Genomic DNA, 18,433 nt, shown 5'->3' on the forward strand with positions numbered 1-18,433 from the left:
TAAATCTTTCCTTTGTCTAGGTAAAACCCTTTCTTCGTAGGGTGTGTGCGACAGATATCCAAGCAGTTAAATGTATGGATATTGCAACCTGTGTAACACCACGGGCCTTTCTGTCTGACGTGGAGAGCGGGGGTTTTCCTACGTATCATCCATGCATCTTTTGTTACTACATATCTTAGTAGCCTTGTGATCGTGTAGAATTAGTCTCTAGCTGTCTTTGCTTCTGCTTCACGTTGTGTATTCACTTCTTACGGGTTTCTTAAGACGTTTGTTTTCTCCGTAGTTATAACAATGCAACAGTTCGTTTTTACATTTTATATAGCATAGCCGGATACATAGATACAAACATAGTATAGATTAGAATACCAAAGTCATTCTCAAACCCTAGCCAGCCAGACTCGATATGGGCGAGTCTGCTGATAAAGAAATTGCTACATCTTTCCCCTTTTGGAATTCTGGAATCAAGCTGCTGTCCAACGAATTCTCACAAGTATGATAGTTTTGTAGCTGTGGGTTTTGGACGTTCAATTATCTAATTGGTCAAATATAATGTAAATAATTATAGCTATTGGTTAATTAAGTCACATGACGTCGAAACCCACCCTTATATGGTTAAATGGAAATTTACTGGAGAAACTTCGTATGAGATATCTGTTATCACGTGGTTGACATATAGAACCAGCTATGTTTTGGTTCTATAACTCTTTTTTAAATAACAATATGTCATTCGTTCACTCATTTGGATTTAAGTATTTTTAGTACATATATGTGAATATGTTTGAATCTACTAACTTGCCAAATCATTAATTAATACAATATAATGCCATCTTATTTCTCTATTCCTTGCCTATAAATTGAAAACAATGTCGCAACGCCAATATTGCTACACCTGTTAGTGGTTTGAGGGTAGACCGTGGTTAATCATTTTCAAATACTTCATGGCTTCTCAAACAATTAAATGAAATGAAATGTTGTTTTATGGCACGTCAGCACCAACCGGGCTCTATTGCGCCAGACATATGGTGAATTCTCTGAGGCAGACTGAATGTAATGACAAGATCCCAAACAAATAAGAATCGTATTGTTGGTATAGACTATTTTTTATTTTCGCAATTGAGCTTATCCGACTTATTTTGGGAGCATTTGTCCCACTTTCGGCACCTATGGAAATGCAACGAGGTTTAACGTCATATTGCTCTGCCCCGACTGGGCTACGACCCCTATGGATAGAGAACATAAATACATCGTATAAATGTCATGACTTGTTAATAATGATTAGAATCTGATAGTAGTTTTAATTTCCATTTAAATAAGTAATGATCATATGAGACCCGTGTCACGGCCTATAATTACTGGTATAATTAATGCTATTGTCAGACATAATTTAATTTTTCATTTCCAAAATCCTTTCAGTATGGATTAAGACGTGGCAAATTTGATATTTTCAGTAAGAAATCGCCGGTCAAATATCGTGTCTTGGTTCTGTCTTATGAATTTTTTGTTAAAATGTATTTTTGCTTCTGTCCTGGTGTTATAATTATGAATATAGTTGGAATTAATATATCTATCTATTCGTAATTAAAATCGTGTTCTTTTATTGTCGTTTTAATAAGTATTTGTTGGAAATAAACAAAAGTGATATTTGACGTCTAGAAATGAAGTTGTTGACATACGATCTGGTTGGAACAAAATTATTGATTATTTTCTTCTAAAACAATCTGATTAAAATACAGATCTATATTTCGTTTCGTTTTTTATACTTTCGATGGCCTACACTACATGAAGATCTGACCTGTTGTTGCGATAGGTCACGTCAGAGGTCATACGAGTGGCTTTTGACCCTATGACGTCAAACCGTTTCATTGGCTAATCCCTAACACCATCCAGAACACGTCAATGATAACACCTCTTCCAGATCCTAGTGTAGTAAAGACAAGTAAAACGAAATTTTGAAATATAAAAAACGAAACGAAATAGGATCTGTGTTCTAAAACTAGGATCTGTGTTCTAAAACTAGGATCTGTGTTCAAACTAGGATCTGTGTTCTAAAACTAGGATCTGTGTTCTAAAACTAGGATCTGTGTTCTAAAACTAATATAGTTTGAAGATGAGTAATGCATTAGCGTCATATCACGAGCAGGAGGGGGTTTGCCAGGTTCCTGAGACAATATATCCCCACCCCGCCCCCCCCCCCCCTCCGCGTCATTGAAATTCATTGAGAAATACATGGTTTCTATCGTCTTTTAGGCGTTATACATACACATTGAGTTTTTTAAACAGAGAAATGCAACATCCTGTTTGACGTCATTTTTTGGTATGAATTAATACGATGACATTCTGATTCAATTTCATTGATGCAAAGCATTAATTGTGATATCACATAATGTTTATATCATTATCTCGCGCTTTGAGTTCCCATCTCGTCCCAACCATTTGACGATAAAGGATAAAGCAAACGACCGAGACACTTTTTAGTCTTTGGTAGGGTGACCCGTGCACCCAAAATATCAGGAGCAGGAGGGGGTTTGCCAGGTTCCTGAGGCAATATATCTCCACCCCGCCCCCCTCCGCGTCATTGAAATTCATTGAGAAATACATGGTTTCTATCGTCTTTTAGGCGTATATACATACACATTGAGTTTTTTAAACAGAGAAATCCAACATCCTGTTTGACGTCATTTTTTGGTATGAATTAATACGATGACATTCTGATTCAATTTCATTGATGCAAAGCATTAATTGTGATATCACATAATGTTTATATCATTATCTCGCGCTTTGAGTTCCCATCTCGTCCCACCATCTGATGATAAAGGATAAAGCAAACGACCGACACACTTTTTAGTCTTTGGTAGTGTGACCCGTGCACCCAAAATTTTCCGTACAGAAAGTTGGTCTCGAAACGGCGAATGTACACGCTTCAGTGGCGTATCTCGAAGTGATTTTCTTGCTTACTACTCACTATGATAATACTCCGGGGTAGAGTCTATGATACTATAAATAGCCATCGCACGTGCAATTCCCTACACATCTATCAACTATTACAGCCGTAAAAAAATCTATTGTTGACGATTCTGAATAGCAGTAATATTTAGCTTATTGGTTGTTACAGCAGCTTTAAAAATTACGTTCGTTTTATTTTTTAAACTGTTTTATCATTAACTGTACCATTAGGAGTGGCATCGTTTGGTTTAGTACAAATAATATCTCTGAAATACTTGCGTTGGGCAAGAACATGATACTAGCATTAGTTTCATTTTACTTTTACAGGGTTCTTAAAACAATTGTTGAGTTGCCCAACGTGCGTATTTCTAAATTCAATTGATTGTTCCAGCTTCCTGTTATGTTTCGTAAAAAAGTAGTCATGATTATCCCAGCCTGTTAATCAAACATAGAATGGTCGATAGACGGGTTAAGCGAGACTACTTTCAAAACAAGGGCACATAACCTATTTTTTACTCACATGTGCTCGGATGTTATGGCCGACACTCGGAACCATCTTTCAGTGTATTATTTATGGAATTTAAATGGTCATAGCTTATTAAGTACAACATGGCCGTTTATTTAATGACTATAAATGTTTGAAACTGATTTAAGGCTCGGTGTGTATATATAGATATTTTGGTGTAATTATCGAGATATTTGGAGATATTTATTTATGGTGGGGCACCCTATCATAGTCTATGGTAATGGCTACGAGCGTGTTTGTGATGTCTCAGAAGACAATGCGATATGATTCACAAACGAAAAAATATAAATGAGGGCACTAATACTAATAGACCATCCAGAAAACGAATCAAGAATATAGAAATAAGAAAGTCAAAAGAAGAAAGAAATTATTTTTTTTTGGGGGGGGTGGGGGGGGGGGGGGAGAATGTATCCGCGACGGGAAAGGTCGTTCTAAAAATAAACATGAAAAGGGCTCACTGGATGTGTCATTTTCCGTGCCAATCTAAAATCTCTGTGAAGACCACAATCACAATTACTGGTCATCAGACCATGGACGATTCTTGTCTTTATAGTCGCGAGAGAGAGAGAAATGGGGTTTAAAGTCCACTCGACACAAACTAGGTCATTTCGGGACAAACACATGGTTCAATTTTATTTCAATAATTCACTTGCGCGTAGCGGTCTTTAGCAGTGGGAGGAAACCGCGCTGTATTTGATATTTATTTTTAATTTTATATATTATCTGTGATATTTGTTTGTTGTTATGGATATAAATATAGTTCTGTGATTTCATTTATTTTGTCTCAAAAAGATAACCATCATTGTTGGCGCAATATAGCCGGGTTGGAGCTGACGTGCCATAAAATAACTCACTATAATTAAACGGTGGTTATCTAACACTACAAAATTATTATTACAAATATGATTCGAATTAATTTTTTTTTTTGGGTTGTAATTCAAATCGTTTTCGTTTATTGTCGCTCCAATCATCAATCCTCTGTTGAATGATTTAATTAATATTTGCTGGCGATAAAACAAAATCGTCATTCGTTTTCTACAAATGGAGTTGTTTATATGGATACTGTTTTTGTGTGTTATTAATGCAATACTGGGAAATGGTAAGGAACAATATTGTCTTATTTTCACACGTACACATTATGCCGTCGATCGTGTCTGTTTTTGTGTTTATGGGTCGCTTACAGGGGTCAATTCTTAATGGATTATCTTGAAACTTTGCATACTTATATAGGGGATCACGGTGGTTAAGTGGATAAGACGCTGGCTCGCTAGCCTGGAGGTCGAGTGTTCGATTACTGCATTGGCCGAGAAAGTAAGGAACAATATATCTTATTTTTTTATGATTAATAAGAATACATTTTGAAGCTGGTCAAGGCATAGACATCATATTAAAAAAAATAACATCTCGCTGCACATGATGTCTGGTCTGATCGACTTGTCTGTCAGCCTCTCCATCGATCTCCTGCATTTTGTTTCCGAAACAATTTTTAAAACCCACCAGTTTCATTGCTATTTACAGTTTTGTGACACGTTATATTTATTCTGCATAAAATTAGATCTTGGGAAACTTTCTGCACACAACAACGGATTCCTGACGTGGTGCCTTTTGGCTACTACAATGGCCAAATTTCATTTCAGGTGAAGAACTGCTTCTGTAATCTTATCACAAAACGGTGTTAAGATCACCCGCTCGCCTTGTTACTATCCCCCGGGGTTCGAGTAAGATCACCTACTGGCCTTTTTACTTTCCACCGAGGTTCGAGTTAGATCACCTACTGGCCTTGTTACTACCCCCGGGGTTCGAGTAAGATCACCCGCTGGCCTTGTTACTATCCCACGTATTACGGGGCGCAGTTTCATTGAAACCTTCTGCAGTCGTACTATTTTCCCCATAGTTAGTAAGTCAATGTAAAAACCCGGCGTCCCCTACCGCTGGTATAAGAGCTTATTTTGCTTATCGGTTAATTCAGGCCACACATCAGTAGATATACCGCCTCACTTGACATAATATTTTTTAGTGTGTACCGTTATATTCCAGGAGAAGAACTGACTGTGCTTAGTGTCCTAGATAACATCTATAGTTATAACACGACCAACAACAAGCTAGAGAAAAAATCTTTAAAGGAGGTACATGTCAATAACTTCTTGTTCTGTCGCACGTTCGTTTACTATTAAACAAAACGGATACCTAATTGATTTTGATTCCAGATATAATTATTACATACAAATAATGTCACTCGCGTTTCTTTTTATGAAACTATTGATGAGTTTAAAAGTGGATTTGGTATGAAATGCCATGCAATGTACTATAAGGGAAATTTTGCCCGGACAGCGACAACTCTTAAAACGAATTCCAGCTGTCAAGGGATCGCTTACGTTCACAACAATGTGTAAACGGGACCTCCGATTTTTTTCCCATCCGAACGACTATACTAGGTCCATTGCCAGGCCTTCTATCCTGTCACACTGACAAGGTGAAACCACGTCGGGAAGTCCTGATGAACTTTCTCGGCCAGCGCATGCGTTGGAACAGGAACCAATTACCAGTATTAAGTTTAAAAGAAAAGAAACAGAAATCAATTCATAATATTTTTATTAATCTTGCTACTCTTTTTTTCAACCTATACCAAGATAGACTACTGATAATTGGGGTGTAAATCTATCAAAACAACGTCTTTGTTTACTTCAGACACGCCCATGTGAATCCGAAAAAAAAAAACCATGTCGAGTTTTCATTTAAAACAAACCTGCCAAAACACTCTTTTACTTCTGTACAATTAATCATCATTACGGACATTATTATACCTGAACTTTATTTTCATAATTTTAAAATCCTTACCAAAATGCTTACATAAACTACGAAAATATTGAAATCGATCATTTCACAATTTTCAACTACTGCATTTGGAAATTTCAAAGTTCTAAACTGGAGAAATTTGTCACTACCGGATGGAAATACTTAACGGGTTGAAAATTACCGTGTAGCTATAAGAATACCTTAAACTTTAAGGAGGAGATCGAGAAGTGAATCCCTATATAATCCCACAATGTCAAATATCACGTGGGGGGGGGGGGGGGGTAGATGGCCGAATGGTTAGCACGTGCGCGCTGTATCATAAAGCCTGTCATTGAGTCAACTGGCGTGGTTTCGAATCCCCGGTTGTACGTGGCAAGGAGTAGGGTCACCTATCCAACCTCGTGGGTTTTCTCCGGGTCCTCCCACTGCTAAAGACCCCTACGCGCAAGCGAATTATTGAAATAAAATTAAACCATATGTTAGTCCCGAAATGACCTGGTTTGTGTCGAGTGGACGTTAAACCCCATTTCTCTCTCTCTCTCTCAAATATCACGTGGCTTGGTTTATCGTTGACATTGAGATCTCGTCGTGTCTCGCGCGAGCGGCAGAGAATCCAACCAATGGGAGCCGTTGCCTGTCCATCTATATACAGGTACATGGTATAACCGGTATAAACCGTGGTCGTGGTTTAAGGGGGGGGGGGGGGCGTGATTAGACATAAAGACTCCAGATTCCCGAAATTGTTACATACTTAACTATATTTACAGTTAGTGCAATGACATGTGATTATGACAGAAAATTGGTTTACTACACACTGAAAGATAAAAGAAACAACAAGCTCTTTTGCATGAACAAAGATGGTGGAGATAGGAAAATCATATCAGATAAAGGTAGATATAATGTTTAAATATTAATTATATAAGTAAATGAAATGAAATGGGGTTTAACGTCCTACTGTTCTGCTCCGAACTGGGCTAATGAAGAGGGGCCTACGAGTGACAATTTTGCCTGGACAGCAGCACTACGGCCTACCACTAAAATCGGAGCCATCCGATGGCACTGCGAGAATTGATAATCGCCGTATCATGTTAATAAATGTCTAATTAATAGTTGATATAACATTTAAGGCCCAAAAGAAAGACCTACAATGCAGATTTAGTTCTTATATAATGCAGTGATGCAGGACGGGGGGGGGGGGCTGACAAGGACAGCTGTCTAGTCGTTCGGATGGGACGAAATACCGAGGTCCCGTGTACACATTGGCGTGTACGTAAAATATCTCTTGGTAGGTGGACGTATATTTTCGTCACCGCTGTCCACCCGTCTGTCCACAATTTGTGGATATTCTACAGGAAACTCTTTTTCTGATTTTGACGAAACTTAGAATATAGGTTTATATCCCAAAGATCTCGGTTCCGTTCGATATTGGTATGTATCGGACCGTGACGTCATGGAGTATGGACCCTGATCTAATTCATAATTATGTTATCCGATTGTGCTGAAACTTGAAGTATATGTTTATAACCCATAGATCTCTGTGTCTGTCGATATTCGCGCATATTAGTTTATAACTTCCTGGATTATGGCCCCTGATTGTACGAAAAATCGCGTTTTTAGCGCGTGGTCCCTCTAGAGGTCGCAATTTGTATCTGTTTTAAAAAATCGTGTACGCATTTCATCGTTACACCCTAATGATGATTAAGTTTGAATTTCGTAAAAATCGTATCGATATTGTCTGACAAACTGGCCGCTGCTTGAACGCAAATAGTGTAAAAGAATGTAATACCAAGGTTGTGGACCCTCTAGAAGTAACAGTGTTTATCCTATACTAGTGCATATTTGACAATCCCTTGCAAAGTGTGGACGTATCATGCCTGGCAACGGATTCCTTTTGTGTTTCATATCAGTCAACCCTACAGTGATATTTGTATTACACTATCAGCGGATTCCTTGTCTTTCATATCAGTCGATCCTTTAACTCGGTATATTGCTGTTGACCAAGAAACTGGAAACTTATACTATTTTTCAAGAGAAGGAATTGGATATTTTTCTTATTCAAAGAACTATAACAAAACAGTTATTTCTACTAACAAGATGGGTATCGTTTTTGATGTTGGATTCCATGGCAACGCGTCTAATAAAAGGTAATATCATATGGTGTAATTATTACGTCATCTTGTAAACAAAATGAAATGAGGTATAACGTTCTATTGTTCTGCCTTTACTTGGCTAATAAAGACGGGCATGGGCATTACTTAATGGGGGATATCGAATTCTAACTGTAACGTTTCTTTTACAGTGCATACCATGGTGTACACGTGACCTGGGAGAGAGAGAAATGGGGTTTAACGTCCACTCGACACAAACTAGGTCATTTCGGGACTAACATATGGTTTAATTTTATTTACATAATTCGCTTGCGCGTAGGGGTCTTTAGCAGTGGGAGGAAACCGGAGGACCCGGAGAAAACCCACGAGGTTGGACAGGCGACCCTACTCCTTGCCACGTACACGTGACCTGGGTTTTTCGTCACATCCGAACGATTGATACGTTGTCCGGCTCCCTGTCCTGTACCACTGACAAGGGGGAAAACCACGCCGGAAAAGCCCAATGAACTTTATCGGCCAACACGGTACGGTTGTTGGTCTGCACAAAATCGCATCCAGCTTTTTAACGTTAATATTTAAATACTGATATTAATAATATATTGGTTTGATAATTAATTCATCCGTGTGGAACTATGATCATTTACAGCGGACAAGACACACACACTGCGCTAGCTAAGTGGGTAAGACGCTGACTCGCTAGCCTGGAGGTCGGGTGATCAATCCCTGCATTGGCCATGAAGGTTCATCCAGATTCCTCCTTTTCAGTGATGCAGGACGGAGGGCCTGCCAAAGACAGCAGTCTAGTCATTCGGATGGGACGAAAAACCGAGGAACCGTGTACACATTGGTGTGCACATAAAAGATCCCTTGACAGTTGGAATTCGACGTAAGAGTAGGTCGTAGTGCCGCTGTCCGGACAAAATTCCCCTCATAGCACACTGTATGGCGTATGCCCGTCTTCATTATATAGCCCAGTTTGGAGTAGGACGTTAAACCCCATTTCATTTCATTTCATTTCAATTTCACAAACTGCGCATATACTGCAAGAAATGACCGTATATATTAAATCTAGCGAATGGATTGACCAAACCTGATATACATTTACATATCTAAATAATATACATTTAATTTATTGTAGGGTTTACTGGACAAACCTAGATGACGAACTTTACATGTCACAAACTGACACCACCGAACTTACCAAGTTGAGAACAGATTGCATAAGTTTTTTTATTTTAGGTAAGTTGACAGTGTTGAGAGAGAAAGAGAGAGAGAGAGAGAGAGAGAGATGGGGTTTAACGCCCACTCGACAAAAACTAGGTTATTTCGGGACTAACATATGGTTTAATTTTATTTCAATAATTCGCTTGCGCGTAGTGGTCTTTAGCAGTGGAAAAAAAGCGGAGGACCCGGAGAAAACCCACGAGGTTGGACAGGCGATCCTACTCCTTGTCACGTACAACCGGGGATTCGAAACCACGCCAGTTGACTCAATGACAGGCCTTATGATAGAGCGCGCACGTGCTAACCATTCGCCATTTCTAGAAATCCCATTGTTAAATTACACAATTGTGGTTTCGCGTAGGTACACATCACTGTACCATGAATTTGGTTGTAATTTGATTCGTCAAATGTTAGTCTGGATGAATCGTATGGCTTTGAGCATGAAGGGATTTTTTAAAAAAAATTTTGCATTCATTATGCTTGACCAGTAAGTTAGATTTGTACCTCCCCCCCCCCTCCCCCTATAGCCCGTGTTTTGCGGGGAAAGTGAAACGAAGTCTCATTTCATTTCATTTATATTTGTATTATAATATAAATTCCAATAGTTAACTTAAAGACATATCTACAATATTTGTTAGACGTATCATTGTATTTAATTCAACAGATAAAGGTATGGTGTGTTTGGACATCCATGACCAGTTGTATCTGGCAGGACTGGACGGTGTAAAGACTAAATCGCTACCCAATACACCTATTACATCATCGATACTAAACGACTTTCGTCCTTCTTGTTATACCTATCACATTTTACATGTTGATGGAAATATATATATCTTTTGTGAAGAACCGAAACAGTTAGTAGTTATTATATTCATCTAATTTATCTTTTCATCGTTTTATTGATTTTAAAACAGACGAACCTATTGTAGTACTATCGGACTTCTTCTCTTGTGTTTGTTTTCTTCGTGGACACCGCCCAAAGATAAAAAACAGAAGTTGTACCAGTTGACTGTTCCCAAATATCCCATATTCGTATCAGGAATGTCCATAATATTTGTATTTTAATGTGAAATTCAAAAGAAAATCGGAAATCGAATCGTCAATTTGAAAGATTTGCACAATCAAATTGGTAAAGCGTTGTGTGTGGTAAATACGACGGTTACGTGAAACCGATTAGGCTCATTTTTGCTGTAAACGTGATTGAATGAAATTTGCAAATCTATTAGCTATAATCGGTATGTCGTATACCGCCTAATGGTTCGTCGTCTAATGATCGCAATGCTACCCACCATATTGGAAAACAACTCTTTATCTAATCTCCAATAATGCCATTCTTTCAATTTCGATATTTTATGTTAAACATGCATTATGCAAGAGCTAAATCTACCTATTGCAGGTCTTTCTTTAAGACTGAAATGTTTTCTAAATTATTAATGAGAAAATAATTAACATATCCAGGCCATAATCAACTCTCGATGGCATCGGATTTCTCCGATATGAAATAATTAGAACATTTCAGCCATATTTTGATTTAAGCTAAAAATGGAGGAGCGACACTTAGCTTCGAACAACCAGTACGGTGGTTGAAATTATTGCACACGCCCTGTCCAACCTTCAAAGGCTAATATATTCCCTTGCAATAGAGTAATTTGAATGAAATTTTCAAATTATTCATTTTACATTATCTATTTTCGAACTATTATAGTAAAAATATTAATATATTACATAATGTATCTTTAATGCAACTATTTAAACAGATACCTTCTCAACACCAATAAACCTTGCAGAGCCCTTCGATCACAATCAGACAACCACTTAATTAAGCCTTTTTCAAAAACCAACTCCGGTGCTCCGAAGTTATGGAATTCAATATCAAACGAAACCAAAAGCACAAATTCTATTAAAGGTTTTAAAAAGTATCTCAAAACCGAACTTTTTAATCAAAAATACAACTGATTGAATACGGTTCTAGCTGTGTTTGTGTCAGACTTTTACCATGTGTACTAAATAATGTTCTCTGGGGTTTTTTTATGGATTATTGTGTTGTGATTGTTGTAATTTTATATAAGTTGTACTTATTTAAAGCAGCTCGCTGAGTTGAATTGTTGACGCTATATAAATTAATTATCATTATTATTAATATATATTTTTACATTACAGAATCTTTCGGCTGAATTTAAAAACCAATACTACCCGAAAGCTGATTCGTATGTCGCCGCAAGAAGAAGTTTGGTATAGTGTGTGTCTATGGCCTAAAGAAAAGAGTCAACTCTCTCAACCCACGGGTATGATAACGATTGTCTTTCTACTGTATGCAGACATCATGTCCATGTGGACGTATTAATTCGCCGTCCCTATCCGTCGGGATGTCCGTTCAAAAATTGTCTGTGGACACTCCAGAGTTCGCAATGTTTATACGATTAAAATATATCTTTATATCCCAAAGATCTCGGGTTTGTTCGATTTTTGCATACACGAAAGGGTTGAGATTTTAACTTGTGGGTCGTCAAGGGGTCACAATTTTTATTATACGCTCCCATTTTCATATGATTTATCATGTTGTCGCCCATGTCTGTTCGGACGTCCGTTCCGATTTGATTATGGACACTCTAGAGGGCAGAATTTGCTTCCAATTTTGGAATTTTGGGGGAAAATTAAAATGTATGTTTATATGCAAAGATTTCAGATAAGTTCATGGATATGATCCCTGAATGTGCAACAAATCGCGTTTTCAGTTTGTGAACTCTCCAGGGGTCGCAATTGTCATTCGATTTTGAAAACCGTGAGTATATCGGCGTTAAGCCATAATCATAGCTGAGGTCAAATTTCGTGAACATCGGACCGCAAAGTCCCAAGAAAATGGCCCCTCCTCTATATGCAGAAAATGGCATGCCTGTGGTCGTAAACTATAAGATTAGGCTTTCATTCTTTGCATGGTCATTTTACTTTCAAATTACCCTAGACAAAACTACATTATTCGACAGTGGCAATCAAATTTGTTTTACATTGATGTGTTATGTTTTGTTTCAGTAACAGGATATTCTACTTCAACGATTGTGATGGTGGTTGGGATTGTAGCTTGTATCCTCCTCCTGATTGCTATACTAGCAGCCATCATTAGAGAATGCAGGAAGAACAAGACAAAGAAAATGAATGCCCGTAATTCAAACGAAACATTGGGACATCTCGGTATCCAAGACAGGCGGAAACAAAAGACGAATGACCCAAATACAAACGAAACACTGGGAGATTCTGTTGTATATGGTAACTTGAAAAACACAACTGTTCAGCGTCACCAAGAATCAGTTTCATACGTGACTTTAATATAGTGGCGTGGAATATGTATTGTTTAATGGTCGAGAGCGAGACATTAAGTAATATATTGTAACAACATGAGGGCCGTAGGCCCGAATGTTTTTACAATATATTACGCAATGTCGTAAGCTCGAGACCATTAAACATCTTAAAATACTGACACTCCGCACGAGCTTTTTCGTCACACTAGTCCAATATCTCACTGGTATGAATAAAGTACTATTGGCAAGTTGCCCGTACGATTATTTGAAATAATGTTACGCCAACATCAAAGGGTGACGTCACATCTGTATTTTAACTGTATTTAACGCCCGCGTTCACAATTATAGTAGTCACAAAGCTTACATAACTCATCATACACTCACTGCTATAGTTGTTACCTAGTTCGGTCGTTAATCATTTTCTAGGTACCTCTTTTATACACCCAGTCCGGTCGTCAGTCTTCCAGAGATGATGTAACCCTCGGTTGATCTCTGGTAAAACTCTCCGGCCATTAATCAGTGTAAAATCGGTTCCTAAACTCCGCCCCCATTTGCAATCAGAAGTTCATTCGAAAACAGCCGATTTGATGATTTACAGGAAACTCTTTTAAGCGCGCAATTTAAAGGAATCTCTGAGATCGAAATTCTCGAGTCGTTCATCATTTTCTAAAACATTACCACCTCTTTAATATGAAAATTCATCTATGGGACCTATGGACTCTGGACGATAACAGCTGGCCCCCAAATCTATTCACTTGATTTGATATTTGTTTATTTGGTGCAATGTCTATTTTCTGTCTTGTCCGCACGTTTATCTTGTAGATTTTTGTTTTGCGTGTAGTGTGGTCCTCCTGCACTTACTATTAACTTTTCGACTTGATAAAACGTCATATTTACCTGTGTAACTGTTGCAATATATTTCCCGAGTAGAGTTGAATCAGTATCTGTGATTCTCCCAAAACGGTGAATGCCAAAAACTAGGGATAATGAGACTTGATGATCAGAATGCCTTTATATTGCCAGCGTATTTTCTGCTGTAAAAAAATTAGATCTACCGGATAATTCATAACGGACCGAAGAAATGCTATGTTCTGATAATACGAGAAGGCGTAAATTTTAAATGTTATTTAAAGACATATCTTCTCTCCATTTAATTCTTGAAATATTCGCTTATCTGTGTTTCTTAATTGTTGTATGAAAATAATAATAATAATCGTAAGTCGCGAATGTCATCATTACAAATTCTTTATAATTAAAAAAGACTTTGTTATAAATTTGTTGTAAAGTGTCAGCTATTAAATATACAATCCTAAAACCACGTGTTTAAAGGCTCAATACCACTCTTGTTGTAACAGAATAATATGTCCCAATCTTTATTCTGGTCAGCAAATTGTACTATTTTAGAATATTTCAATTAATTGATGATACAAATTTCATCTTAACACACCTTATTTAAAAATTTTGAAAAATTCAACATAATGGTTTGAAACGTCTAACGTAAACCTTTTCAAATGAAACTTCGATTTAAAAATATTTTCGAACCCTCTGGACAAGTAAAATAGGATGTAATGGATAATTTACACAACAGGTAACAGTCAACTGGCGGGGTTTCGATTCCTCGGTTGTACGTGGACAAGGAGTAGGGTAGCCTGTCCAACCTCGTGGGTTTTCTCCGGGTCCTCCGGCTTCCTCCCACTGCTAAAGACACCTAACGTCCACACGACACAAACTAGGTCATTTCGGGACTAACACATGGTTCCATTTTATTTCAATTATTCGCTTGCGCGTAGGGGTCTTTAGTAGTGGGAGGAAACCGGAGGACAAGGAGAAAACCTACGAGGTTGGACAGGCGACCCTACTCCTTGTCACGTACAACCGGGGAATCGAAACCCCGCCAGTTGACTCAATGACGGACCGTATGATAAGCGCAGCGCGCAATTGCTAACTATTCGGACATCCCCCCCCCCCCCCCAAAGAAAGAAAAGTATAGTATAATCATTTTGGGTGTTTAAGATGTGATCGAGAGAGACATTAACATATTAGTACTACACGACTACGTCAGCCTGATTTTTGTATCTATATACAACGCAAAGTCTTGCCCGAGTCCTTATATCCACACACGAATGGACATTGAGTATCCAACACGTACTGCATTTCTATGAAATTGCCACCTTGTATAAATAATAGCCGATTAGCATTATATGAGGGGGCCACGGTGGGCAATTCGCTGGCTCACTAGCCTGGAGGTCGCATGTTCGATCCCTGCATTGGCCGAGAAAGTTCATCCAGATTTTCCGGCGTGGTTCCCCCTTGTCAGTGGTGCAGGACGGAGGGCCTGACAAGGACAGCTGTCTAGTCGTTCGGACGAAAAACCGGAAGTCCAGTGTACACATTGGCCTGCCCGTTAAACATTACTTGACAGTCGGAATTCACGTTACACATTACTTGACAGTCGGAATTCAATTTAAGAGTAGGCCATAGCGCTGCTGCCCGGGCAAAATTTCCCTCATAGCATGCCCGTCTTCATTAGCCCAGTGGGAGCACAACAGGATATTCAACCCCCATTTTATTTAATTTCAGCACTATATGAAGATTGTACCACGCCAACATCAAAGGATAACGTCACATTGGTATTTTTATGTGGATTTAGATACCAGGCTAATATAATTTTTATATTATTTATTAAAGTAATATACTAATCAAAATTGGAACTTAAAAAATGTTGACTATGGGCGAAGGAATATACATGGTCTGTATCTGTTATTAGTTGAAATCAGCTGGATTTGTCCTTTTGAAAGAATTAAATTTTAGATTTTATTTTTTTATTTTTAGAAAATTGTCCACCTTTTAAAAGTTACTCCCATTCTAGCGTGGGTTTCCACATCACTACAGTTGCATTCCCATTCTGGCGTGGGTTTCCATATCACTACAGTTGCACTCATTCATCCTGTATTTATTGGTGTATTATTGGACATAACTTGCTTAATTTGATGGTCCTGAAATAATAAGGTTGCACTCATTCATCCTTTTCTTTGGTGTATTATTGGTCATATCTTGCCCAATTTGATGTTCCTGAAATAACCAGATACAAAGTAAAGTTAAACATACATTATGCATGAGCTAAATCTGCAATGAAATGAAATGGGGTTTAACGTCCTACTCCTAAACTGGGCTAATGAAGACAGGCATGCGTCATACAGTGCGCTATGAGGGAAATTTTGCCCGGGCAGCGTCACTACGGCTTACTCTTATATCAAATTCCAACTGCCAAGGGATCTTTTAGTGCACGTCAATGTGTACACAGGACCTCCGTTTTTTCGTCCCATCCGAACGACTAGACCATTGTCCTGCATCAAGGGGAAACCATGCTGGAAAATCTGGATGAACTTTCTTGGCCAATGCAGGGATCGAACACCCGACCTCCAGGATAGCGAGCCAGCGTCTGACCCACTTAGCCACGTGATCCCCAGCTAAATCTGCCTATTGCAGGTCTTTAGGCCTGAAATGTTATCTTAATTATTAATTAGACATTAATTAACTTATCCAGACCATAATCAACTCTCGATGTCATCGCTAGCCTGTGATATTTATTGGATTTGAAACCGATCTGCTGCTGAACGCTCATTGATGATTAAATAAAAAAAAAAAATGGATAATCGAGACGTTTTTATCGGACCTACTTTAGTAATGATGATCGAGTCTAGTCAATCGGATGAGACGAAAAAGCGAGGTTCAGTAAAAGATCCCTTGGCAGCTGGAATTCGATATAAGAGTAGGGTATAGCACCACTGCCCGGACAAACTTTCCCTCATTTATAATTGTATATTGAGATTATGAATATGAACGAGGTCACGTGATACAGCGGTAACATTAATGAAATTATGTAGTACAATGGGGTGCGTGTTATCAACACGAGTCACGTGATGTACAGCGGCAAGCAGATAACCGTCTTTTAGCGGATTATACGGTACTAAGACTGAACAAAAGATCTGGGGAACTAGAGTAGTCAAAATCTACTAACTTTAGACCCGTTTAATAGCATCAGTCACATTAAACGGAAACAACGTTTTCCCTTGAACACCATGCCGATGATGGTTTAGAATCCGTATATTTTTTAGCATCAGCAATACTCTGTGTTGGGGCAATGGGGTACATTGGCGCCCTGCTGGCTTTTTTTACCCCCGGATTTCACAACTGTAACCATAAATCGGTCAAGGGCGTGCCTTTGAATCTGTAATAAATTAAAATATTTTATTCAAATTTAATCAATGCTAATTTTCATAAGCCCTCGTTCGGATAGGGTGGAAAGATGGGAGGTACCGTGTACACATTGACGTGCACGTCAAAGATCCCTTGACAGTTGAATTCTATATAAGAGAGGCAATATCGTGGGTTTTCTCCGGTTTCCTCCCACTACTAAAGACCCCTACGTGCAAGAGAATTATTGAGATATAATTGACCATATGTATGTCCCGAAATGAGCTAGTTTGTGCTGCAATTCAACTGAAATTTATTTTCAGTATATTTGGTTTTCATTATCTATTTTTAACTACATATATTATAGCGAGAACCGTCAGCTCTTTCAAAACGAATCAAGCAGAATATTGAATTTGCTCACTTCTACACAAACAATATACAGAAGGCCTCGAAAAATTGTGGAAAATAAAATATATGAGGCAAGAATCAGTTTGCTTTTACATACCTACGTAAATCCAGTTCCACAGTTCCGATGCGAAAAGGTCCCTATAATCATTTCCGAATGTAACAATGCCGAACTTAAAAACGTGACTATAGACGATGGAATTATAATGGAGTGTTGGTTAGCTCCCTTGAATCGTTTGTTCGACACATTAACTGAACATTACATAAACTTTTGACTTTGCATATATTCAGCCATTCCTGGTTAGAGCTCCACATCACCAACTAGGTGGTGTTGGTTCGTCCATCAGTTTTATTGTTTTGATTTTAAGTGTTTTGTTTTCTGCTGTTCCTGAAGTGAAATGAAATAGGGTTTAAGGTCCCACTGTTCCGCTCCGACTGGACCAATAAAGGGTATAAGCTATTTACAGTGTGCTATGAGGAAAATTTTGCACGCGCCAAGGCCTACTCTTATATTGAATTCCAAATGCCAAGGGATCTTACGTGCACGCCAATGTGTACACGGGACCTCAGGTTTTCGTCCAATCCAAACGACTAGTCTTAAGTGTCCTTGTCACCCCCCCCCCCTCATCCTGCACCACTGACAAGGGGGGAAACCATGCCAGAATATCCCGATGAACTTTCTCGGCCAAAACAGGGAGCAAACCCGCGACCACCAGACTAGCGAGCCAGCGTCTTAGTCACTGAAGCACTATGGCCCCGAAGCGTTGAAATCGCCATAGTCTTTAATTATGTAGTTTATAAAAGAAAAAGAAAAATAAAATTAGTTATGGCTATTTGGCGATCATGTTAGACCCGACTCCCTTTTCTATTTCCATTAACTTTTACATTTTAGGATTAGGGTTAGGTATTCAAGATTAAAACCTATAAATTTAGTGTTA

General features: G+C 38.4%; 1 long non-coding RNA gene across 1 annotated transcript; it reads right to left on the reverse strand.

The window, feature by feature from the left end:
• Positions 1-15,629: 15,629 nt before the first annotated feature.
• Positions 15,630-17,876, reverse strand: LOC126825008 (uncharacterized). Its single transcript, XR_008788606.1, has 3 exons — positions 17,596-17,876; positions 16,915-17,124; positions 15,630-15,965 (listed from the first exon to the last, which is right to left on the reverse strand). It is a non-coding gene; the product is annotated as an uncharacterized LOC126825008 (long non-coding RNA).
• Between the last annotated feature and the right edge of the window lie 557 nt (positions 17,877-18,433).

This window comes from Patella vulgata, chromosome 6 (assembly GCF_932274485.2).
Source record: "Patella vulgata chromosome 6, xgPatVulg1.2, whole genome shotgun sequence".
In the NCBI taxonomy this organism is placed as follows: Eukaryota; Metazoa; Mollusca; class Gastropoda; family Patellidae; genus Patella; species Patella vulgata.